The sequence below is a fragment of the Mytilus trossulus genome, chromosome 6, assembly GCF_036588685.1.
Source record: "Mytilus trossulus isolate FHL-02 chromosome 6, PNRI_Mtr1.1.1.hap1, whole genome shotgun sequence".
NCBI lineage: Eukaryota > Metazoa > Mollusca > Bivalvia > Mytilida > Mytilidae > Mytilus > Mytilus trossulus.
Window position 1 is genome coordinate 39,715,539 of NC_086378.1, and position 26,421 is coordinate 39,741,959.

At 31.7% G+C, this 26,421-nt stretch overlaps 1 protein-coding gene and 1 long non-coding RNA gene across 6 annotated transcripts in view; both read left to right on the forward strand.

The window, feature by feature from the left end:
* Positions 1-26,421, forward strand: part of LOC134721339 (zinc finger homeobox protein 3-like) — a 215,612-nt gene that overhangs the window by 115,125 nt on the left and 74,066 nt on the right. Inside the window, exons 1-2 of one of the 5 annotated variants that reach the window (XM_063584277.1) lie at positions 2,770-2,879; positions 12,463-12,749. The gene's annotated coding sequence lies outside the window, so the exon portion shown is untranslated. Of the gene's footprint in view, positions 1-2,769; positions 2,880-3,542; positions 3,637-12,462; positions 12,750-25,345; positions 25,513-25,963; positions 26,105-26,421 lie in introns of those variants that run through there. The other 4 variants (XM_063584273.1, XM_063584272.1, XM_063584275.1 and 1 more) reach the window with 4 other exon arrangements.
* Positions 22,541-26,421, forward strand: part of LOC134721341 (uncharacterized) — a 142,893-nt gene continuing 139,012 nt past the window's right edge. Inside the window, exon 1 of the long non-coding RNA XR_010107838.1 lies at positions 22,541-22,868. This is a non-coding gene — a long non-coding RNA (uncharacterized LOC134721341). The remainder of the gene's footprint in view (positions 22,869-26,421) is intronic.

The window sequence follows — 26,421 nt, forward strand, 5'->3', positions numbered from 1 at the left end:
GTCCGCAGGTTAAAGTTTTTGGTCAAGGTAGTTTTTGATGAAGCTGAAGTCCAATCAACTTGAAACTTAGTACACTTGATGCTTATGATATGATATTTCGAATTTTAAAGTCAAATTACACATTTGACCCCAATGTTACGGGCCATGGAACATGGAAAATGATAGTGCCAGTGGGGCATCCATGTACTTTGGACACATTCTTGTTTATTAAACATTTCTGACAAAACAGACCTACTGTTTTTACAGATGAGATTTTATGTGGTCACATAATACCCTTTTGTGTTTCTGAACTATCTATTCTATAGAAGAATTTAGAATAACAGCACATTACCTATGGCTTATATCATTTGTAGTAGCCACCAAATTACTGCTACCCCAAAATCTTCAGGCACTAAAACATTTACTTTTTGTTCTAGTTTGTTCAAATTGAATGAAACGTGCAGCCACAAAAAATAAATAAAATGACATTGGATCTGTTGTAAACAAGATTTATATTGTGTAACACTTTTCCTTTTATAACAGGTTTATTTTTGCCATTCAATTCACAGTTTCATAGACTGGCCAAGAAATTTCTCAGCATCTCAACTCAAGGGAGATAACTCTTAATTTATAAAGAATAGTAATATGATGACACTATGTAGCTGTGGTAATAGCTTCTCTTTGCTACTGTTAATTACAAATTAATTATTGACCAGCTGAGCCAATCATTATCTTCATTAAAGGCTGTTAAACTGTGAAAATTCGTTACCATGGTAATTGCTGTTAAGATAATGGCCACTTTCATCAATGGTAATTATTTTTTGTAGAAACCATTGTATTGTTACAGCAATTATTTGATTTTTTTCTCATGGACAAAGAAAATTATTTGACTGTATAAATATGACATCTGGATGTGGCAAAGAGGGCATATCTTAGGTGATATTTAGTGTAGACTTCAATAATGTTGGATATTCTACATAAAAATTGGAAGAAATTGGAAAAAGCCTCTTTTCCAAAACTTTTCCTCGACTAACTGAAAGCATTTCTTAATGTGTTTATAATCAATTAAAAGATTTAGCTTATTAAAAGATAAAAATATATGTTAGAAAATAACGTTTTGAAAAATTCAACTTTGGAAAACTAAATTGTGTCATCCAGGATTTTTGTTGAGGGAGAAAGATTATGTATAAATGAATATTTTTTTCTAGATATTTTAAGTCCCCTTGCTTCCTCTGGAATCTTTGACTGAACTTTGTCCCATATAATATGATCACAAAAATATGATTTCCTTAGAAAAGTCAAAAGCAGTGTTTACAGAAAATAAGTTTTAATGATCAGTAGTATAAATCATTCTAGTAGAAAAATTACGAAATATAAGTATAAAAACTATACACATTGCATAAGATTACAAAAATCTCATTCCCTTGATGGAGGTATTAAAACTACTTTGTTTAAATGATTTTCAAGAGATGTCTTGAATGGTCAATTATGTCTTTATGGAAAATTTGTCTATATCAAGATGTGAAATCTGTGCTTCATGACTTGTACCAATCCAATAAGTATGGATCGGAGATTAGTAAACGCTAGACGTCCCTTGAGGAACCAAATAATCACAATTTTGTGATCTTATTGTACACAGGAACAATCTAATTCATGGAGAGGTTACAGTGAAAATAACATTTCTGTCTAAATATTTTACTTATTTTCTTATTTCATTTGCATGTCAAAGAGATATTTGGCAGAATTTCATTGTAGTAATGTGTCTAGAAAGGGACACACAATTACATGGGTAGAGTAATGAAATTTAAAAATATTGAGAAAGTTAATTGTCTTTCTCCTTACACATGATTGTTGGTGTCAATTTTTTTTTCCTTGACGTCCACAATTTTTACTAATAGGTTTTTTGTTCAGTTTTTTATATTCCTTCATGGATAAGACCATTCTAATGAATACGTAATTGCTGATTTGTTCACATTGTTATGGTACCATGAGGTTTGAAAAGATGCGTAAATGATAACTACCATGAACGTCAACTGCCCATTTTTTATATTTTGCTAATAACTAAATTTGGCTCCATAAAGGAGTATGGAAAGGTATTAGAAAACTTACCAATATATCATACCATAATCATTTAAACAATGTACATCTTTTTATAGTTGTTATCCTATGGTTTCTGGTACTTAAAAGGCACTTTATCAAGTTCACATGCAAATTCTTACAAGCAAGAAGAAACAAAAACTTGTTCTTTTTTAAATTATAAAAATATTAACTCTTTTGAAAGTAAATGCATGCAGTTTTTGATTTAATTCTATCTATCAAAATGAATTGTCTAGTTATCTGACCTTTTATCACCCTCATTCTGTATTCATTCACTTCATTAAAGGCATAAAACACATACAAAAACAAAAATATCAGACATTCTCATAGTTTTAATAATCTGTAAAGACTTAAAGATGCATGCAAGTCTTTTATTATCTATAAATCTTTTCTTATGAAATCGATAAGTTCATCACTAATTGTTTATGAAATATGGAATATTTCTCTCAACAGGTATAAATAAGATTGATAAAAGTCAAAAACCTTCCAATGAATTGATAAAAAAGAAGGGCTGACTACTGGTTGGTCAAGTGAAATTATTAAATGGTGTGTTATCTGAGCTTCCAGTTATAATTAATCATTTCATTAACGATTGTATGGTTTACACTGTACATTGCCATTCATACCCACATGGCTACTGTTCACCTGAAGACCCCACCCGAATACTGATGTAGAGACAGAACCTAATGTGAAGCCACTGAAGCAGAACTGTAAAACTGTTTAAAATTGATTTTGTGTTCAATTGACTTTGAAATTGAGATAACAAGTTTGGAGGTTTTATTTGGGTCACATTCATATCACAGGTAAGACACATTTTTTGTTGATGAAAACATCAATCTTCTTCTTTCACAAATACCCCCCCCCCCTCTTTTTTTTGTCCTTCCTTTCCCTCAGCTGTCACTATTTTAAGGTAAATACTACTTAATTAAGTTTTTTTTGTCTGTGTCATTTGGAGTGACTGACCAGTACCACTGAACACTGGATATTGCTTGAAGAAAATATGATGCATTAAACCGCTTTTATATAACTCTGCAGGTCAGCCAAACTATCAAACTGGCTGGACACAAAGCAGAAGGTAAAAAACCTTTGTTTTCAACCTGTTGACCACAGGTTTGGCCAAAGGCAATGTTATCTTCTTTGCAAGTCTTTGTAAACTGTTAGCCTATTTAATGTGTCTTTGTCAATAAAAGTGACACCAATAATTATATATCATTGTTGAGGCACATCTGGTTTAAGTATTTTATGATTTTTGTCTGAAGTATTAATTAAATTCGGTATTAAATTTGTGGACTTTTTTCTCAGAACACTTTAATTAAAAATATTTAAAACAATTTATAACCCTTTATAAAATTGTACAAAAGCTTATCTTGAGCAAAATCAATATTTGTGCTTTATAAGGATTATATAAATGTAGAGATAAACAATTAGTGTGGCCTCCTATTGATAATTAACAGTTTTATGGAAAGGTTTTCACAAGCTTTACTAGCAGACCAAGCAGAAAGATCAGCCACGATTATATTCCCATTAACACTGATAATATACAAAGATACAGGCTCCCAGGTAAATTTTCTTCTATTTTTCTAATTTATGTACTTTTGTAAAATTTTCTTCCACATTTAGATATATTAATAAGATTTCAGTTATTAAAGTAAAACATTTTGTTAGTTGACGATGTCTATTACAGGTAATGCCATATTTTATAGGTAATACATCTAGAATAAAAAAAAATAAAAAAATTATCAACACTCTTTTAAAGTATCAATACTTTTTGATTATTTTTAAAGACTAAATGTATATTTAATTATTGAATCTGTTAAGCTAATTTCTATCATTTATTTTAGTCTAATTATTGAATTTATTTACCAAGGATAGTCTTGTAAATAGTCTTGAGATATATGTAAAACAATTGGTTTTAAAATTGTTTTGAATAAAATTGAGAATGGAAATGAGGAATGTTTTAGCAAAACCTGGATACTCTTTATTTCCAAATAAAATAAAATTTGTCAATAAGACGAATATCTACTAAAGATCAAATGATGAAGATGCTAACATGTTTCAATTGCACTGACATTGCTAGTGCCTGTATATAATACTTACTGTCTTTTTAACTAGATGTTTTTGTCTTGAATGAGAGTGACCTGTATTTAAACCAGCCAGTCATTTAACGCTTTTAAGTAATGGTTCACTCAAACATTGTTTTCAAGAAAGGGTTAGTAACTTTAGATTATCAAAGAGAGTTTTCACTTAATAACTAAGATTATTGAGGTTGCAGTGGATGAATGGGAGGGGAGGGGTTTGTTCTGATTTTTGCAAGTGTATAGATTTTAGGATTTTCAGAATGCCACGTTTCTTCCTAGAGGATGAAGTCAGATATATTATCAGATTTAAATAAAATTGTATAAGCTGTTCCCATGAGAAACTAAGCTTATAAGGGAAGCATACATTGTACTGTAAATCAATCAAAAGAAATGTAACACTACATGTAGTGCTTTAATAGAACTTTCAGAAAGTATTTACATTATAACCGTTTATCTGCTCGTTAATCGATCTAAAGAAAGTTCCTAACATTTATAAGTCAACGAACAGTGGGAACCATTATGGGCCAATATCCTATGGTGTCATTGTTGAATATAATTAATTTGTGTGACTTTATCAAAACATGGAAAAGCTGCCTATTGTTACATGTCTTTCATCCAGTAAAAATATGAAAATTTATCTATTTATACTATTATAGCATCAAATACTGGCCACTAAACAACAGTCAATCAATCAGTGAATCTTTTGTAAGCAGATGCTTGGTTTGCCCAAACATGTTTTTGTCTAGAAGCTTCAACAAGCTTTTGAATAAGCTATAATCAATTACAACTATAAAAGGGGTAAATTAATTGTTATAAAATGTGTAAAAAGTAAATAACAGATTAAATGTGTATGTCTATCTCCTTTTTAAGACCAAAGGATCTGAAGTATTTACAGCAAAATTCTACAACTAACCTTTGTTTTTGTCTTATTGTATGAAGATGGGATTTCATGATGAATTAGTTCAGTAATATTAACTAGCTAGAATTTGCATCCATTGTTGGTAAATGAACTCCAAAGCTATTTTTTAATAACCCTCAGGTTGTAAGACTTACACCTCCATAATAGAGTTGCTATTGTTGTAGCTGATTAAGCTTCTAACAGTTTTTTTCATCCATGAAATTATTCACATTGACAAAAATAGGAAAAGACACACAAAGTACAGAAACTCCCAACATCTATTTCTAGCACAAAAAGATATGCTTGCATTTAAGAACATTCTATATTTGTTGTGATCTGGTATTGTGTATTTTTGTGGTTTCAAAGAAGGGTTTTAATTTCAGTTTGTGTTGTTTCTGTGCTACAAGCATTCTCATAAAATTCTGATCCTCCTAATAATTTGTTTAAGATAATTCCAATTTACCAGACAAAACTCACGGTCACTGAGATAACCCTTACGGTGACACTAGTCCTCTATTTACTGGAGTCTTGTTTCTAGTCAATTTCTAAAGCTGAGACTTTGCATTGTATATGATAGATCAAATTTATTTGTTCAGTGTATGTATGTCTCTTGTGTTAAGGTAGATAGGGTGTTTTCCTCCATCTTTGATTTTGAATTTCCATAAAACAATCAGTCTAAATCTTTGATAAAATGTGCAAATTTTGAGAGAGAAGGTAATTCATGTGTAAGAATTTTCATTTCAATATAGAAATTGATATGTTTTATCATATTTAAAAAATTGTTTTTTACCAAAAAAAATAATACTTTTGTTTCATGAATTTTACAAAAAAAAATAATGCTTTTGTTTGATTAAATTTTTTCCAACTTTACCACATAAGCATCTCAAATGTAAGGGCAGATAATTCAGAAAAAAGTTTCTTTTACAATAGAATGTGTTAGGAATTTACCTATTTTATTATGTAGTAAGAAAATGAGTCCTCAGCGATCCCATTTTTTTGTTTTTCTTATCTGAAAGCATATTATTAGAGCTATCTTCTCATATGTTATCTCAAAATTCTAGTTTTTGTTTTATTGCAAAAAATTGGGTTTTCCATGAATGATGCCATAATCTATACAAAATCTGCCAAAAGAAGCATGATATAAACTATATTTTTGCAAATTATTAAAAAATTCTAGATTATAATTTAGACACCCCATCTACCTTAATGTGTGTTTTAATTGAGTTAAGTCATTTCAATTGATATTTTACTGTGTGTCTTTCTATGTTGTGATGTTACACTATTGTTTCAGATAAGGGTGAAGGACTGGCACCATTAAAACGTTTGCACCTGTCCTAAGTCAGGAATTAGATGTTCAGTAGTTGTAGTTTGTTGATGTGGTTCATAAGTATTTCTTGTTTCTTGTTTTTTATAGATTAGACTGTTGTTTTCCCCTTTTGAATAGTTTTACACTAGTAATTTTTCCTTTTGAATAGTTTTACACCAGTAATTTTGGGCCCTTATAGCTTGCTGTTAGATGTGAGCCAAGGCTTCTTTGAAGACTGTACCTTGACCTATAATGGTTCACTTTTATAGATTATATATTGTGACTTTGATGGAGAGGTGCCTTATTGGGACTCATACCACATCTTCTTATATCTATTTGAAATGTCATCTTAGCACCAGGAAGGTTATAGTTTATAAAAATAATAATTATGGTAACTTGCAAAATGTTATTAAGAGTTGTGCTTTAAAATTGAAAAAAAACATTGTTACTCTGTCTAGCTTCACTCTGTGCTCAGACTTTCAGAGCATTTATTAGTCATAGAGTGGTATAGTTGATAGCTTTTTACAAATCTCAATCATTGAAGATTGCATTTGTCAAATGATTTTAATTGTTTCATGAATCTACCTCCATTAAGTTCATTAACTTTAGCAATCTCATCAGATCCACAAATTTTCATATCTATGATTATCTAAGTATTTTCTTAATAACAACTGGTTGATTTCCATGTAAAAAGAAAACAAGTTGTGACCCACAATAGATCATTAACAAAGATGTGGTTTGGCCGCTGCATTGTAATACAAATGAATCGTGTAGTATTTTTAATTTGAAGTTAGATTGCTTGTTATTTCTAATAAATATTCCGTGGGTTAAGTCCAATCAATGTATTATAATTGATAGATTCCTAGATGCGGAATATTTTGTCGACAATTACCAAACCAATTAATTCTGCTTTTGCTGATTTTAGCCAGTGATGTAATGAATCATCAATCAAATTAATTAGATTTAGTCTCCATTAACAAGGGAAGACTAGATACGCAAGTTTTATCCCAACCTATTGATTCTTACGTACCTAACTTCTAGGTTTGAGCTTTGCCCCCGTTGCAGATCTATGTATTATAGTTGTAAGCCACAAAATTGCATCTTAAACATTTATTATATGAATCAATAGACTAAATGAGATCTATGACTGTAGATTATATCTTGAAATCATCTAAATTAAGACTTGTGGTCATTGTTAGCAATGGTCAGTGTCCTCAATTGACCAATAACTGAGTGGGGCTTAAGAAAGGAACTACATTCTGTTTTGTTAGCTGACAGGAAATAGTCAGTGTTTTTATATTTTTGAGAGTAGGGGGAGATAATTCAATAACTACTTTTCCATGGAAAGACTTAGAGGTTACAGAGGAAAACATTTATAGGATCTGTGAATCCAAATATACTGGAAAGGGAATATTATTAAGCAGATTATTTTTAGATGTAGCATCATATGATGAAAGAGTTGACTGGACTAAACAAATGGATTGGTGTAATTTGTTGATGTTTTGTGAACTGTATTTTATTTATTTATTATTATTTATGTTGAGGGTGCTTGAGGACACTTTAAATGTTCATTTAGGTTCATTTTGAAGCTTTAGCCTTAAGTAAAATATGGCACATCTCATAACCTTATTGTGCTGGTTTACTATGAACCTAAAGCAAATAAAACATGTTTTTTATCAGATTTTCAATGCAATAATACTGCTCTCATTTTAATTTGCCATCTTGCTTTATTAGCTCACCAGGCCCGAAGGGCCAAGTGAGCTTTTCTCATCACTTGGCGTTCGTCGTCCGGCGTTAACTTTTACAAAAATCTTCTCCTCTGAAACTACTGGGCCAAATTAAACCAAACTTGGCCACAATCATCATTGATGTATCTAGTTTAAAGTTTGTGTTTTTTGACCTGGCCAACCATCCAAGATGGCCGCCATGGCTAATAATAGAACATAGGGGTAAAATGCAGTTTTTGGCATATAACTCAAAAACCAAAGCATTTAGAGCAAATCTGACATAGGGGAAAATTGTTATTCAGGTCAAGATCTAGCTGCCCTGAAATTTTCAGATTAATCAGACAACCCATTGTTGGGTTGCTGCCCCTAAATTGGTAATTTTAAGGAAATTTTACTGTTTTTGGTTATTATCTTCAATATTATTATAGATGGAGATAAACTGTAAACAGCAATAATGTTCAGCAAAGTAAGATTTACAAATAAGTCAACATGACCAAAATGGTCAGTTGATCCCTTTAGGAGTTATTGCCCTTTATAGTCAATTTTTAACCATTTTTCGTAAATATCCATGATCTTTTTCAAAAATCTTCTCCTCTGAGGCAGATATGAGCATGCAGGTGTGCACACTTAAAATCATGCACTTTCAATTTAACAGTTAACTTCAGAACATCAAATTCATATCAAAGTAAAGTTTAATAAACGTTTTCTTTTAATCTAATGTCAATCATTGGGATGGCCATCTGATTACTATAATTCATTTAAATTGCCTGTTGTGACTTAGTCTTAGGGATTAAAATCGGGATCAGATATAAAATGTGCGGCTGGCATAAATATTTTTTGGAAGCCCTGACATATACCAAGGTGAGCGACACAGGCTCTTTAGAGCCTCTAGTTTAGTATATATACAGTAGTTTTAGATAGATAACTTTGAATTTATAATGAAAGTTAGTGAAAATCCTGATTAACTTTCTATCTGTTGGGTTCATAACAGCTTTCTCAAACAAGATTCAAAATTTCGCTAGAAGGTTTATTTTGCAGGTTCGTTCCAGGATTTTGAAAAAGGAAAGCCCAAGCTAGACAAAATTTATAGTAAAACCAGTAAAAGTTAAGATTAACTGTAAATAAATATCCAGAAATTGTGCACCTTAGGCACCCTCAGCACTCCCCCCTTTTTTTCCTCAAGTCTGCCTCTGTATTCAAGTTATATTCTCTAAATATTGTTGTTATCAGACATTAGATTTGGTCAAACATTTGAATATCCTGTAGCAATAGGACATAACCCATAATGTTAAGTTCGGGCTTGGAAATATAGCAGGTCGGGTCCATGCAAGATTCAGCTTCTATGTTCTTAAATTGAAATTTCACTTCTTTGTGAAACATGATATTGTTTCTTCAAATCAGAAAACTATAAATAATGTATAGTTCTGTGGGTTTTCCTCTCTGGTGAAGTAAGCACTCATTTTCATTGATAAGGATGGTCACTAGTAATATAATTTTATGAGCTTTTCCAAATGTTTGAAATTGCATTGGACTAAGTCCAAAGTCTATAAGGAGAAAGGTGACATTATTTTAATGATATTGATTTGTAATTTCCTGTACTTAGATAAAGGTAGTGATGTAAGCCTTATTTGATGATAATTTACAAGCCCTTCAAAACTTTAGGTGACAGTCATTAAGCATGATAACGATCATGTGACCACTTAAACATTTGATTGTCTCCAGGGGTGGATGGGGCAAATAAAGGAGAATTTCTAATTTAGGTGTTAATTTTTTTGTATTTTGGTTAGAAAATTTGGATTAGTAATTTCTCAAAATAAGGTATTATTTTCATGAAAGTAAATCTTGATGGAACCTTAAGCAGATTTGCCATTTTGTACCCAATTATTAATTGGGAATGATCTATTAAAAAATGGATATAAAATAATTAAGCATTGATAACTGGATAAGGTCATTTTAAGAGACATATTTAGGTTTCTATATAATTTGGATTAATTTTCAACAAGTACATAAAGGCATATTTTTCAATATTGCCATACTTTGATTGCTGGTGTGTGCATATAAGCTGGAGATCTTTTTATCAGTCATTTAATTGATTATGATTTGTTTCTTGATAAAAAAAAAAAGAAAGTTACTGATCTTCATTTGTTCGGCTTTCTTCATTTTGCATCCACCATTTAAACTCCAAAATTAGGTATTTCAATGAAGTGTTTAAGTTTATTATTGCATCATGCACCCTGAAGATTATGGGGTTTCACATAGCGATTCATGAAACTTGTTACATTTACAAAAACAAGGGAATGATAAAAAAAAAAAAAAAATGAAGGATAATAATTCAATTAATCTTCATGACTAGCCTGAGTGTATATTCCTGCAAAACATATGATAGGATAAATTTTCTGTAAAAAAAAAATGTAATAACCCAATTAGAATGATTAATCAATGAAACCAGTGCTATTATGGGGCCTTACATATTAAATTATTGTGCAAAATATTAAAACACAGATGTTTAATTAACAGATGTTGTAGATGAGAATAAAATTACAATCCAGGTCTGACAGGTAAAAATATTTCTTTGTAAATATTATATTTGTTGAAAGGTGAAAAGAAAATTGTTAAAAAGCATGTTGATCTTGATCAAGGACACAACGCAAATGTTAATGCACTGCATGTGCAATGGGTTTGGAAAATGTATAATCATTTTAATTTATTTTCTGTATGTTAACATACTGTGTTTAGAACTAATATTTCAGCAATTGACCAATGCTATTCTTGTTATAAAAGATGTCTGGTGTGAAACATAAGTTTTTCAGTCATGGTCATGTAAGCAGGCTGTTTCAACTTAATAATATTCATTTCAATACTTTAATTTTTAAAAGCTCAACGTAGAATCCGAATTTTCTTGACTTGTTTTATGAACATAATAGTTTATATATATAGATATAAGAAGATGTGGTATGAGTGCCAATGAGACAACTCTTCATCCAAGTCACAATTTGTAAAAGTAAACTTACTGGTTAAAGTACAGTCTTTAACACAGAGCCAAAATGGCTCACATCAAAAAGCAAGCTATAAAGAGCCCCAAAAATTACTACTGTTAAACCAATTCAAACTGGAAACAAACGGTCTAATCTATATAAAAAAGGAGAAAGAAGAAACACTTATGAACCACATCAACAAACAACAACTATTGAACATCAGATTTCTGACTTCGGATGATTATGATTATGTGGAATAGATGCAACAATTTAATTCTGTGAAAGTGACAGAAATGGGGACATTAAATAATGGAGATCAGTGAATTTTGATCCATAGGTACTACAAACTATTTTTATTTGTAGATTTGATTTGAAGTGGTAGCAACTTCTATTTAGATGAAGTGTAATTGTTCATAATGCATCAGAATATGTAAATTCACTGTATTACAATGAAAACAGTATAAAAATGTATCTTGTGTTAATTTTTATAATAACTTAACAATAGTTATTTTTGCTGCATGATGTCAAAATAAACCATACCATACTTTATTTTGTAAAGTTTGATTTAGATTATAATGATTTTATTATAAAAATTAGAAATGCAAATTGCTGGTGCTTTAAATGTAGGTGTATCTATAACACAAAATCATGTTTTCTTTGCATGTGTTACATCACAAAGTAATGCCTTAGTGTTACCTCTGTAATTAAAACTTGTGATAAGTAAGAAGTTTTGACCTGATTAAACAAGATAAGAATTTCACCTGCTACTGTCCTTAATCTTATAAAAAAATAAATTAGTTTATGACATTACAATGATTAGGATAGAATTAAGAAGTTTGCTGGAAGAGTTTGTGTGTGTGGAAAGTTTTATGTGATTATATTTTACATTCAAAACACATTTCTCACAACTAAAATGTAATAATTTGAAATAGAGATAAAAAAAAAAACCAAGCCCATTTTTTTAGCTCACCAGCTTTTCCTTTACTTATGTTGTCGTCATCTGTCATCATATGCATTTTCTGAGGACAAGAAAATGCTAATGCTAATGTGATATAAATATGATTTTTGCTGTACACGTTGAGCTAGATTTGTATGTGCAAGTCATTCTGCAGCAAGATATGTACACTTTATTTTAACTTCAAGTATACTCACCTTTCCTCTTGATAATGAGGGGGGGGGGGGGGGGGTTCAGGAGTGGCAATTATCAGAACATGAATTTAAACAGTACATTTATAAGTAAAAACATTAGTATAACTAAGCGCTTGAAACAATTGTACATTAAAAAATCTGTATTATACTGGATGACAAAATCCTAATTAATCATAAAACCCTGAAAATGAATACTGGTTAACATTCTACATCTTAAAGTTTATATGCATTTGCAATATATTTTTACTTTTAGGAATTTAGTAAAAGAAAATACAAGTTAGTAGAGAACATACAACTCAGTACAGAATAGACAACTCAGTACAGAATAGACAACTCAGTACAGAATAGACAACTCAGTACAGAATAGACAACTCAGTACAGAATAGACAACTCAGTACAGAATAGACAACTCAGTACAGAATAGACAACTCAGTACAGAATAGACAACTCAGTACAGAATAGACAACTCAGTACAGAATAGACAACTCAGTACAGAATAGACAACGCAGTACAGAATAGACAACTCAGTAAAAAAACAAGGTACAATTTTAGAATTACATTATCTCTGTTCCATTGATATGTTATAGACAACTTGTGATAAATCAGAGATGTGGAGGTAAAATTCTTTAAATTTGAGTAAGTGATTTTATTATGCCCCACCTACGATAGTAGTGGGGCATTATGTTTTCTGGTCTGTGCCTCTGTTCGTTCGTCTGTCTGTTACACTTCAGATTAAAGTTTTTGGTCAAGGTAGTTTTTGATGAAGTAAGTCCAATCAACTTGAAACTTAGTATACATGTTCCCTTTGATAAGATCATTCTAATTTTAATGCCAAATTAGAGAATTTATACCAATTTCACGGTCCAGTAAACATAGAAAATGATAGTGCGAGTTGGGCATCCGTGTACTGTGGACACATTCTTGTTTTTAACTATAATTATGAATGTGGTAAGTCTTGGCCTAGCTGAAATAAGGATTGCAAACTAGCTGCTGCGGCATATAAAAAAGAAGATGTCATATGATTGCCAATGAGACAACTCTCCACAAGAGACCAAATGACACAGAAATTTTAAACAACTATAGGTCATCGTAAAGCCCTCAACAATAAGCAAAGCCCATACCTCATAGTCAGCTATAAAAGGCCCGGAAATGAGCTACTGTGAATTCATTATTATTCGTTGGATACCACTTTTCGTTGGTTTCGTTGGTACAGGTGAACAATAAATTAAAATGTTCAACGAATATCATATTTTTAATAGACCTTGTATACAGAGATGGGCAAAACCACGAAATCAAATACCCACGAATATGCAAGTTTTTAGCAATCCACGAAAATTGATACCCACGAAAATAAACGAATCCACAGTATTTGTATATTTCAGGAGCTAGAAGACACCTTATGTTACTAGTTCTGTCTGTCATATTCCATTGTTCCTGACCTCATTTTCATGGTAAAGTCTTGAAAGAAAATACTGGTTTTTTTTTTAAAGTGAAATACTCTCTTATTATGAGTAATAGGTTTTTTTATATTGGTTCCTAGCAAGGTCTACATGTCTCAAGTCATTTCATAAATCAGTGATTTATCAGTTAAAGTTACCTGGTAGTGTACTTATCTCAGATACTATAAGCAGTTGGTCAACTTCATTTGTTGTATGGAATGATTATAATGTTTGTTTCGAACTTGCAGGTTTTGTCTTACCTTGACCTCAATTTTGTGGTTCATTGGACAATATTAAGTTTTTGTGGTTTGTTCTGTTTCACAAATGCTAATAGCAATAGGGCCACTATATTTGATGCATGAAATGATTGTAAACCACATGACTGAATGATGGATTTCATTTGACCTTGACCTCATTTTCATGGTTCATTATATAAATAACACATAGCTTAGAGGGTGATAGAGCAGATTGGTACCCCGAGAAAACATTGTCAACCGCGGCGAAGCCAAGGTTGACAATGCTTTTTCAAGGGGTACCAATCTGCTCTATCACCCTCTCAGCTATGTGTTATTTAATTTATTATACTGAACGTCCTACCATTTTTGTCTTTTACAGATTAATTTTATATCAAAAGGATTTTCTATGACGTCACATACATAACAACGTTACGAGTATTAGAAATAAACAACAAGATGTTTTTTTTGGTTTTTTTTACAGTAAAAATAATAAAATTTTATCCAAAACGTAAAACTTAAGCATTGTATTCATCCACTGGATGTAAATTCAACCCATTGTCCTTTAAATTGTCGATTTTTGATTGGTTTAGACGAGAGGGTAACATTCAAAAAAATTGTCACCCTCTCAGCTATGTGATAGAGTAAAATGACACCCTCGTATTAGCCAATCAAAATATGGCATTTTAACGTGAAGTATAATAATCAAAAATGTTTAATTTTTGTGTTAGGTCTATTTCTCAGATACTATTAGGAATAGGTCATGTGCATTTGGTGTATAGAATATTTTTTCAGTGAATATTCTATATACTTGATAATGTTAAGTTTATATGATATTTGTAGTAAAACCTTGATATTACAGACTTTTAACATCAACTCAATCATAAGTAAAAACAGGAGAGACATCTCAGAGTGTGCACTTTTGTTTTTCCATTTCTAAACAATCGAAAATATAAATGCAAATATTTACCATAACAAAGGTCTAATGGAAGTTAAGAATAGAGTTTCAATTTCTCTTTCTGGTTAATATACAATTATGGCCCGTTGAAAAGGTGAATATCCAAAATTGTCAACACGAGAAGGTTATTTCATTGAGGGCGCAGCCCGAAGTGAAATTACTCTTAAGGGTTGACAATTTTGGATATTCACCTTTTCAACGGGCAGCAATTGTTTTATTATACCGAACTAACAGTGGAAGGACATTTCAAACACTTACTATAGTCTATATTTTAACATAACACACAGACAGTGACTGATATTTGAAAATACATTTGTGTTCGAATTTCTCAAATTTACAACAAAAGTAGAATCTTTTTGTAAAATAATGATGGTCTGAAAAGGACCGTTTATAAGAGATATCATTGGCTGCTGGCACTCTCGGCTCTTTTGATGTCCAATGCCTTATTCCTTCGTCTTTAGATGGGCTTCCACTGTGTAACATGAACGCTGCCATTTTGTTTATTTACGTCTGTGACGTCATTTTCATGGGAGGTAACTCAAGTACAAATAAACAAACTCAAAAGGTTATTCACCGGTGAATATAGGGTTATTCACCGCTGGTGTAAATTTTTAGGGTTATTCGTCCTTCCTTGCAATTGAATGAAAAACAACTGAACTATTCCATGTCACGTGAAAACATTTCACCCAATAGAATTGTATATAATATATGTAAGGTATAATAATATTACATGTTCCATGAGTAAGATTTTAAGGTGTTTTTTTCAAAGGCGAAAGGTCAAAATTAGTCAGACTTGACTGTTATTATTTTTTATCCTAAAATTTGATACATGCCATGTTAACTTCATGTACTGGTATGCCATGTAAAGGAGTAGGGGCGGGGCATTAAGGCCTGGTTTTGGCCCAATACAATAAAATATTTGATAAATGTTTCAAATTGACACATAATGTTTAGAAATGAATAGGGTCAAGCAATATAAATGAAAAACATCAAGATTTTTTTCTGATGATGTCACAATTACGTCATAATATGTACTGTTTTCATAAAAATGATGAAAATACAGAATTTATGCAATTTTCTATCTTTATTTTGGCTGTGGAAACATTGTGCGCAGCCAAGAAACAACAAAATAATTTAACAGTAGCTTTATTATAAATATTGAAATTATCTCACCAAATATGAAGTTGTTTCTTGGGTGCGCACATACTTTTTCAATCTAAAATATACTTAAATTTTGATGAAAAAACAAGGAAAATCAAGAAATTTCGCAAAATATGCAAATTAAGTCATAATTTGTTGCCATGGTAACTTGTTCAATGCCAAATTTGTTTTGTTATTCCGAAAACCTTGTACCTTAGTCAAGTTTTGAGTAATTTAAGAGTATGTGTTAACTTTTATTGGGCCAAATAAGGGCCTTATTGCCCCAACTCCTTTATGAGTAACTTTATAGGGGAAAAACACCATAAGGATTCATACCATTTGATGACTATTGCTTGTAAAAAGATGGAAGACTCGCAACATTAGTAGCGGATGTATGAAACCTTAATTAAAAAAAAGTTGATACAAGTTTCTGTGAAGTTCCATGATGCTAATAAACACATGCAACAGCTGATTAACAGAAAGGGAGATAATTTATAATTTCAGAAAAAATCAATTTAGAATAACTTTTTGTCGTGCACTAGATTAGCGGCAAAGGTAATAATTTCAAATCAATGAATACTGAATTAAAAATGTTGATTTTGATTTAATTTAGAATTAATATTTATAACTTTACAATACATTGCTCATTAAGCGTTTGATGTTACCATATCAAAGACCTGAATACAAGCGGTAGGTGGGTCCAAACTTTCTACAAACTCAGAGAATTTATAAGGGAGTTTTAATGACCTCAAGCATACATCACATGAAACTGTTATTGTCAATACAAACTAATATTAATCTTTAGCCATATATTAAAATCCTGTTAAACTAATAAAATCGGCAATATATCTTAAACAGAGATTCTGCCATATTGTTATAGGTCCCTCTTTTGACAAGTTAAGAAATGTTGACTAATAGGAAATTAATTCCATTAGAGGCCTCGAACAAAGGACACCTGGGCTTCGGAGGAGAAATTAAAATTCACACCGACTACTAGGTACAAATTAAATCTTTTTCATTTTAATAAATGTTGATTTGAATTGCCATTATAATCCCAACTTAAATTGATACAATTGAAAAGAGTAGTGATAGTTTATCTGAAGTTTAGGGAAGACTTTTTTCATAATAACAGGAAAATTGGAAACAAAGGTCTAAAGGTTTTTAAAAATATGTAATTGGGTATTGAAATGTGATGAAGTTATCTCTGTAGATTATTTAATGATGTGTCAGTGGTGAGAAAAATAGCTTCCTTATTATCACAGATTTATTAGGGTTATATATTTTCTAGACTGATTTTTGGAGACAGAACATTCCTGGAAAGAAATTTTGGTGCAAACTAATATTATTCTGTTTTAAAATACAAATTGCTTATGAAAACTATTTAAATTTCAAAGTCATTAACTACTTCATCTCTTTTTTATCAAAATGTTTATTATTTGATTCAACTAAATTTTCCTGAAATTGTAAGAGCATGTCTATTATTACCTTTTGATGCCTTAAAATTATATCAAATTGAAACACATAGATCAAACTGAAATACATAGATATAATTGAAACACATACTAGTAGATTAATTTGAAACACAGATCAAATTGAAACATATAGATCAAATTGAAACACAAAGATCAAATTGAAACACAATTTTTTAAGATCCAATTGAAACACATAGATCAAAACTAAGTACTAGACCCTTCTGTGATGGTAGAAGTGTCTTCTAAGTTTTAACCTAAGTTGAAAAGGCTTATATCTGTGATGACAGAAGTGTCACCTAAGTAAAAAAAAAAAGGCTTATAACTTTGATGGAAGTGTCTTCTTAGTTTTGACCTAAGTTACAAAGGCTTATAACTTTGATGGCAGAAGTGGCTTCTTAGTTTTAACATAAGTTGCACAGGCTTATAACTTTGATGGTAGAAGTGTCTTCTTTAATGAATGTCAGGAATATCACATTTATTTTTACTTTGTTTGATATGTTTAAGCTTTAGATTTTCCCATTTGATAAAGAACTTTCTGTTGTGAATTTTCATTGTGATTCAGTGTTATTGTTGATTAACTTTTTTATTCGAATTTTAACTTAAAATCAAGTTTTTAAAACTCACAGATGCAACCTGATTGACATTACTCAAATAATTCCAATTAAACCGGTGCAAGTGGTTTTATTGAACTTGCAGTGTGCTGAGTTTTTTTTTAATTGTGAAGGACTCCCTGTTAGTTGAAGATGATAAATATCAAGAAAGCCCTGTTCCTGTTCTTGTCTGTGTCATGAATTGTTACACAACACCTTTGAATGGCTTTCTGAATACATCTATATCAGAATGAGCATTTGATGCTGTTTGATAATATTTTCTATTATGTGTTCAGTTATAATGCTTAAGTTTAAACATATTTATTTATAGTGGATTGGGAAACAAGTTATTGCGAGTGCAAGCAGTTTGTGGGGGCAAGCTCTTTGCCTGCTCTTTTTTAAATCTACTAGGAAGGGTGTCTTTAAAGTGCAAGAAATATGACTCTCTCTTAACATGGGTCAGCCATTTATTGTCTCCTTCCCACAGACTTTCATCGTTTCCTCAAGACCATATTCGCAAATGGTATCAAAAGAGAGCCGAAAAAATTCAGTCCCTGAAATTTTCATCCCAGAACGAGAATCATACCAGAAACCTTTGTGTTAGCAGATACCTGTAAGGCTGCTTTTTCATTATCAAATTTTTACAAGTTTGAGGTTGGCGGGAATTGCTTTTTATTGGCCATTTACACGTTTTCCCCTTCACCTTGCTGGTTATTATTTCTTTAAGATCATGGACAGGACTTAATACTGGAAAATATTAGGCAATGACGTCGTTTATCAGTGCAACAACATCACATGCTTAAATCCATCCAAGTTAATCCATCAGTGAAATGCACTTAATTTCATTCATACAACCAAACAACTATTCAAACATTTTGTACATGGTTGCATATTGGTATCACGTCCTGGTTGTCTGTGTCATTTGAAGACATTTGATTTCAGGACAATAACTTTAGTATACCTGTAAGTAAATAGAAATCTATCTATGAAATTTAAACACAAGGTTTATCACCACAAAAGGAAGGTTGGGATTGATTTTGGGGGTTATGGTCCAAACTGTTAAGGAATTCAGGACCAAAAATGGGCCAAATTTTTTTTTCTAGTTTCCAGACAATAACTTGTGAAATAGTGTATGGATCTGTCTGAAATTATACCACAAGTTTCCATACCCCAAAGGGATGGTAAGAATTGGCTATGGGGCGTTATGGCTCATACTGTTTTAGAATTAGCAACAAATTGGGAAAGAGACAATTTATTCTCAAGATTTCAGAAATAAAAAAGAAAATTTCTACTAATATTTTATTTTCTTTAATTTTTGTTGCCAAAAAAAAGGGGGGGTGTAATCCATCATAAGGAAATTGATATTCTTGCTTCAGACAGTATGGCGAAAGTGAGAAAAACAAGATAGTCAGGATGACCAATGATAATCTGTTTATCACTATTTTACCAATGATGATGTTGATTTTTACATTGACAACTGCATGTGCGCCAAAAGTTTCAAGGGATAAATTTTCGTACCACTCTACTGTGCTGAGAATTTTTTTATCAGTCAATAAGATCAGAGGGAAATTTCATAAAAATAATGATAAGACATAGTTTTATAAAATATTATAAAATAAGCCAGAATGGAGTCACTAAACTCCTCAGAGGAATAAGACCTTTAAAGGCAACTGGGCCAGATGATATACCAGCCTTCATGCTAAAGAACACTGCTGAACACCTGTCACCCTACCTAACTAGACTACCAACTGTGAATGGATCAGCCACCATAGTCCTAGTCTTTAAGAAAGGCGAAAAACACACATCAGTAAACTACATTCCAATATCCCTTACTAGAGCACATGGACCACTTTGACCGAAACTCCATATTGTGTTACGAACCAAACGCTCATACGAATCCCAGCTTCTCATAACCATCCATGAAATAGCCAAGAACATGGAGGATGGCGATCAGACAGATATCATCCTGTTAGACTTCGCCAAGGCCTTTGATAAGGTACCACATAACAGACTGCTACACAAAATGGACTACTACAGAGTAAGAGGTGTCCAACTCGAATGAATAAGACAGTTCCTGTCCAACAGAACCCAGTCTGTAATCCTTGAAAATCACAAGTCTGACCCACTTGACGTGATATCTGGAGTTGTACAGGGCACTGTGATTGGTCCTTACTCTTTTTGGCATACATTAATGACCTCCGTTCAAGCGCTAGACTGTTTGCCGATGACTGCCTACTCTTCCGGCGCCTCAAGAAACCAGAAGATGCAGACTTGCTGCAGAAAGATCTTTCCTCACTGGAAGAATGGGAAAAACAGTGGCAAATGTGTTTCCACCCAGAAAAATGCATAGTTATCCGTGTCTCTGGATGACATCAACAACATCAGACATCCTACTCACTCCATGGACACAGATTAGAAACAATAGACAGTGGGAAATATCTTGGGCTCACCAACAGCAAAGATCTCACCTGGTCAAATCACATCAACCAGACCATAGGGAAAGCCTCCAAGACACTAGGATTCTTACGGAGAAATCTGGGTAAGTGTACCCCAGTAACAAAAGCTACAGCTTACTGCACGTTAGTCAGACCAACCCTTGAATATGCTTCCCCGGTATGGGATCCCCACCAAATTACCATCATATGTGACATAGAGCAGGTACAGAGACGAACAGCTCGCTTTGTCTACAGTTGTTACCAGGACAACTCTCTAGAATGTGTCACAAAGCTTCTGGACCAACTTCAATGGGAATCACTGCAGCACAGATGATGGAAACAGAGTCTTGTGCTGTGTTACAAGACTCAACACCAGATGATTGCCATTGATCCAGCCAAGTACTATACATCAGGTGACAGTAGAACCAGGGGCAACCACAAATTTAGACAGACAAGAGTGAAGAGAGACGTCTACTATCACTCATTCTTTCCGAGAACAACAAGAGAGTGAAACAAACTCCCAGAATCAGTAGTGGAGTCCGAATCACTAGAGGACTTGGGGGCCAGAGTGAACATTATCCCCTGGACCCAACCACACCTTTAATAGACAGAAGGAGAACCAGTGTATATGTTGTATTTTAGCATATTTTATTGTAAATACCATCCAGATTTTCCTGGACTTTTACTTTTGGCCAGAGAGGAGTGGCCTCCTGTCTGTTTGAGATGCGCCTGAGTCAAGTACACTTTTATAGAGTTCGACTTGTAAACGGGAAGAAGAAGATTTCATACTTGGATTTAAAAAACTGTTTGGTGTAGTCTTGAGGTACACAATTTAGTTCAATTTAGGTATGCCTTGTATTGAAGCATTTCAGACCATTGGACAGATTTGTCTCTTAATATTTAAGTGAAAAAACAGGTTTTATTATTATAAATATCATTCGAGCTGATTTATAGAATTTGACATCTCATCATTTTTGTATAACGAAAAGAAATGAGTGCCCAATGATATTTCAAGGAGTCAGCAATCCAACAATGACAAAAACTAAAATAACCATCATATGATCTTTAAAACAGTTGTCTGATAGTTTTTAGATAACATGGAAATAAAAGTTCCTTTACAAATTACAACATTAGACTCAATTTTATTTGCCTTAATTTATTCAAAAGTAAAACAAATTTGTTGGTTGGTTGATTTATTACAAGATGGTATCTGTTGAAACATTGAGATATACATATTATTATATTTACTATGCATATTTAGAGGAGATTTATACACTGTGATTTGAACTTTTAGTTTCATTTAATGTTCATGTTTCATAAATTTAAAATCTGATAAAATGACACAAAATTGTTCTTCTTGGGGATTTAAAAAAATAAATAATATCATATATTTATTCTTAATTGCATGAAATCAGAAAATACTTTGTCAGCAATACATCTATGTCAGCAATACATCTATGTTAATAATTGATTCATATCATATATCAAAATTTGAAATTTGAAAAATGAATGCAAAAAGTTGTTTCCTTTTATTTTTATACTGTAAAATCAAAAATTCATATGTGGATATCACATCTTCATCATCTTTTGAACACATTTGGTTTCCAGACAATAACTTTAGTATAAGTAAATAGAAATGTGTGAAATTTAAATACAAGGTTTATGACCACAAAAGGAAGGTTGTGGTTAATTTGGGGATATTGTCCTAATAGGATAGGAATTAAGGGCCAAGAAGGTGCCCAAATAAGCATTTTTATACGACCGCAAATTTTGAAAAAATTTTCGTCGTATATTGCTATCACGTTGGCGTCGTCGTCGTCCGAATACTTTTAGTTTTTGCACTCTAACTTTAGTAAAAGTGAATATAAATCTATAAAATTTTATCACAAGGTTTATGACCACAAAAGGAAGGTTGGTATTGATTTTGGGAGTTTTGGTCCCAACATTTTAGGAATTAGGGGCCAAAAAGGGCCCAAATAAGCATTTTCTTGGTTTTCGCACTATAACTTAAGCTTAAGTTAATAGAAATCTATGAAATTTTGACACAAGGTTTCTGACCACAAAAGAAAGGTTGGGATTGATTTTGGGAGTTTTGGTTTCAATAGTGTAGGAATTAGGGGCCAAAAAAGGGCCCAAATAAGCATTATTCTTGGTTTTCGCACAATAACTTTAGTTTAAGTAAATAGAAAATAATGAAATTTAAACACAATGTTTATGACCACAAAAGGAAGGTTGGTATTGATTTTGGGAGTTTAGGTCCCAACAGTTTAGGAATTAGGGGCCAAAAAGGGACCCAAATAAGCATTTTTCTTGGTTTTCACACCATAACTTTAGTATAAGGAAATAGAAATCTATGAAATTTAAACACAAGGTTTATGACCATAAAAGGAAGGTTGGTAATGATTTTGGGAGTTTTGGTCCCAACAGTTTAGGAATAAGGGGCCCAAAGGGTCCAAAATTAAACTTTGTTTGATTTCATCAATTTTGAATAATTGGGGTTCTTTGATATGCCGAATCTAACTGTGTATGTAGATTTTTAACTTTTGGTCCCGTTTTCAAATTGGTCTACATTAAGGTCCAAAGGGTCCATAATTAAACTTCGTTTGATTTTGACAAAAAATTAATCGGTTGGGTTTTTTGATATGCTGAATCTAAAAATGTACTTAGATTCTTGATTATCGGCCCAGTTTTCAAGTTGGTCCAAATCGGGGTCCAAAATTAAACTTTGTTTGATTTCATCAAAAATTGAATAAATGGGGTTCTTTGATATGCCAAATCTAACTGTGTATGTAGATTCCTCATTTTTTGTCTTGTTTTCAAATTGGTCTACATTAAGGTCCAAAGGGTCCAAAATTAAACTTAGTTTGATTTTAACAAAAATTGAAATCTTAGGGTTCTTTGATATGCTGAATCCAAACATGTACTTAGATTTTTGATTCTGGGCCCAGTTTTCAAGTTGGTCCAAATCAGGATCTAAAATTATTATATTAAGTTTTGTGCAATAGCAAGTCTTTTCAATTGCACAGTATTGCGCAATGGCAAGAAATATCTTATTGCAAAATATTGTGAAATAGCAATTTTGTTTTTAATTAGAGTTATCTTTCTTTGTCCAGAATAGTAAGCAAGAAATATCTAATTGTAAGAATTTTTTTTATTTGGAGTTATCTTTCTTTGTCCAGAATCAACTTAAATCTTTGTTATATATACAATATACAATGTACAGTATATTCACTTTTTACTACCAACTGATAAATTAAAATAATCTTTACCATTCAGTGATAACAAGCAGTTTTTTTACATCTTAATATTTTATGATGCATTTAAATGAGTAGTAATTGTTGCAAACTCCATTAGAAATTTTAATTGAGGTTAGTTTTGGAATAAGGGAAAGGGGGATGTGATTAAAAAAATTGGGTTCAATTTTCTCATTTGAAATTTCATAAATAAAAAGAAAATTTCTTCAAACATTTTTTTTGAGAGGAACAATATTCAACAGCATAGTGAATTGCTCTAAGAGAAAACAAAAATTTTAATTTCATTAGAACACATTCATTCTGTGTCAGAAACCTATGCTGTGTCAACTATTTAATCACAATCCAAATTTAGAGCTGAATCCAGCTTGAATGTTGTGTCCATACTTGCCCCAACCGTTCAGGGTTCAACCTCTGCGGTCGTATAAAGCTACGCCCTGCGGAGCATCTGGTTCTAGTTTCCAGACAATAACTTGTGGAATGGTGTATAATGATCTCTCTGAAATTATACCACAAGTTTCCATACCACAAAGGGATGGTAAGAATTGGCTTTGGGGGTTATGGCTCAAACCGTTTAGGAAAAATGGGCAAAAAACAAGGGTGTCCTGGTTAATGGACAATTACTTGAAGTACAAAACATTATTAAAAGCAGTGTAAGGGAGTTCATTCAAACACAGCATTGTCAATTACCTCCCTAACACTGCTTTTGAATTATGCATAAAGAAATGTTGTATTGTCTCCAGGTGATTAGCTGTCAATTTATTTTCAGAAATTACTATTTTAAAAATGCTGATGAAGGTAATTAAATTTTAGCCATGATTATGTATGTCATTTTCTATTTTGAGACTTTTATGATATACTTAAATGAGTTATTATGGTTGCAAACTCCCTTGGAAATTTGAATTGAGATTTATTTTATGTCCCTTTGCAAATGAAAAAAATTGCTGATTTTTTTTTCCGTTCTCTAACTTAAGTTTGCCTCAACCAAATTTTATGAAAAGTTTACACATTACTTATATTACCTGAAAGCTCAAATCTTATAATACTTATTTGAATAGCATAACTTTTACAGTTCTTCAGTTATGTCTCTTTATATTTATATGATATTCAAGGTGGGCATCATCTGGATCCATGATCTGTGTCTTTAATACACCTTATCGCTATTTGTCCGCCATTACTGAATATCACACAGGTTCCCGTAAAATTATGACGTCATAAAACAAAATAGCTGACGCCACAATGAAAAAGTTATTGTTGTATGCGTCAAAAGTTCAAGCGGCAGGGTCAGCCGGGAATAGCGATAAGGTGTATGGTCACCTTCCCCATTCATTTTTAAATAGCTCTTCTTTATATTTCATTTGAACTGAATTTAAAAGAAAGTATGACATAGGTAAGGTTACTTTAAATATATTTATTATATAGCTTTTTTTTAACATAATATATCTGACACATCTTAATAAAATCAACAAGATATGATAATAAAGTTATCACTATACTTATCCAGACCAGTTGATTTTACTGTAAAATTAGGTCTAACATTACCTGTAGTCTCATTAGCTTAAAGGTGTAGAGATAATAAAATAAATTCTAATCATGCTGCCCCATATTGATTTTAAAAGTTATGCTTTTTGTAAACATCCGTCCTGTGAGACCGCGTCAACTTTAGCCGGATTATGCACTCAAAATTTTGGTAACCACTCCAGTTTCAAAAAGTTTGGAAATTAAATTGTTTGCAAAAAGGAATACAATTGTCAGTTACATCTTAACCAAAGATTTAAAAAGAAGGTATTGTTGATTCATATATTGGTTCTTTGCTAATTTTTTTTTTTTTTAAGTCTTATTTTTTTAATTTTTTTTTATCTTTTAGTTTTCTTCTCAATCATTTTACTTATAAATAAAAAGAAATGTGTGGTATGTACATTGTATATAAACTTCTGTGAAAAGACAAAGAGCAAATGGATATTGAACAACTTTCTTTTTCAAATTTAAAGAGATACCAATACTATCATTTCCGTTATTTGAGAGAACCTTTTTTTCATTGATATAAATGGTTTAAAATCTGACAGTATTGGACTTTGTGTTATATTACACAATACCGAACTTAGAATGTTACAACAAATGGCTACAATGTTTAAAGTAATATTTATCCTTCCTTTCACACGATGATAGCCCAGATAATGTCTTCCATTCAACAAATCTGTTTACCTGTTAAACGCTCCATTGATCAAGATTGAGATATAAAGAATACCATGATAGAAAAGTGAAACTTGTTTTTTTAAAGTTATGACAGTGTGAAAACGCAACAATTGAACCATCAACAATGAGCATTGAAAAACTGAAACATTAAGCATTCACAGTTCAATATCTATCAAAGACCGTGAGTATGAATTGCCATTTAAGACTTCCGATCGATTTACAGATAAACCGATTGTAAACCTGTTTGAAAGATCAGTGAAAAAAATTAAAAAGCTGGTGAATAGGGTTTTGTCAATAAGAGATTTATTGCTTGCTTGATGGACATTTTTATAGTAGATTCCTGTCTTATAGTAAAATGTTTTTTTTTACAAAACAGAAATTTAAAGGAGATCATTGATAGTTTTACCTTGCCAATAGGACAATAGGAAAGGCTTTCATGTAACTGATTTTACATTTGAAATTTACCATCAATATTTTATGTTGATTCAGACTTTTTTC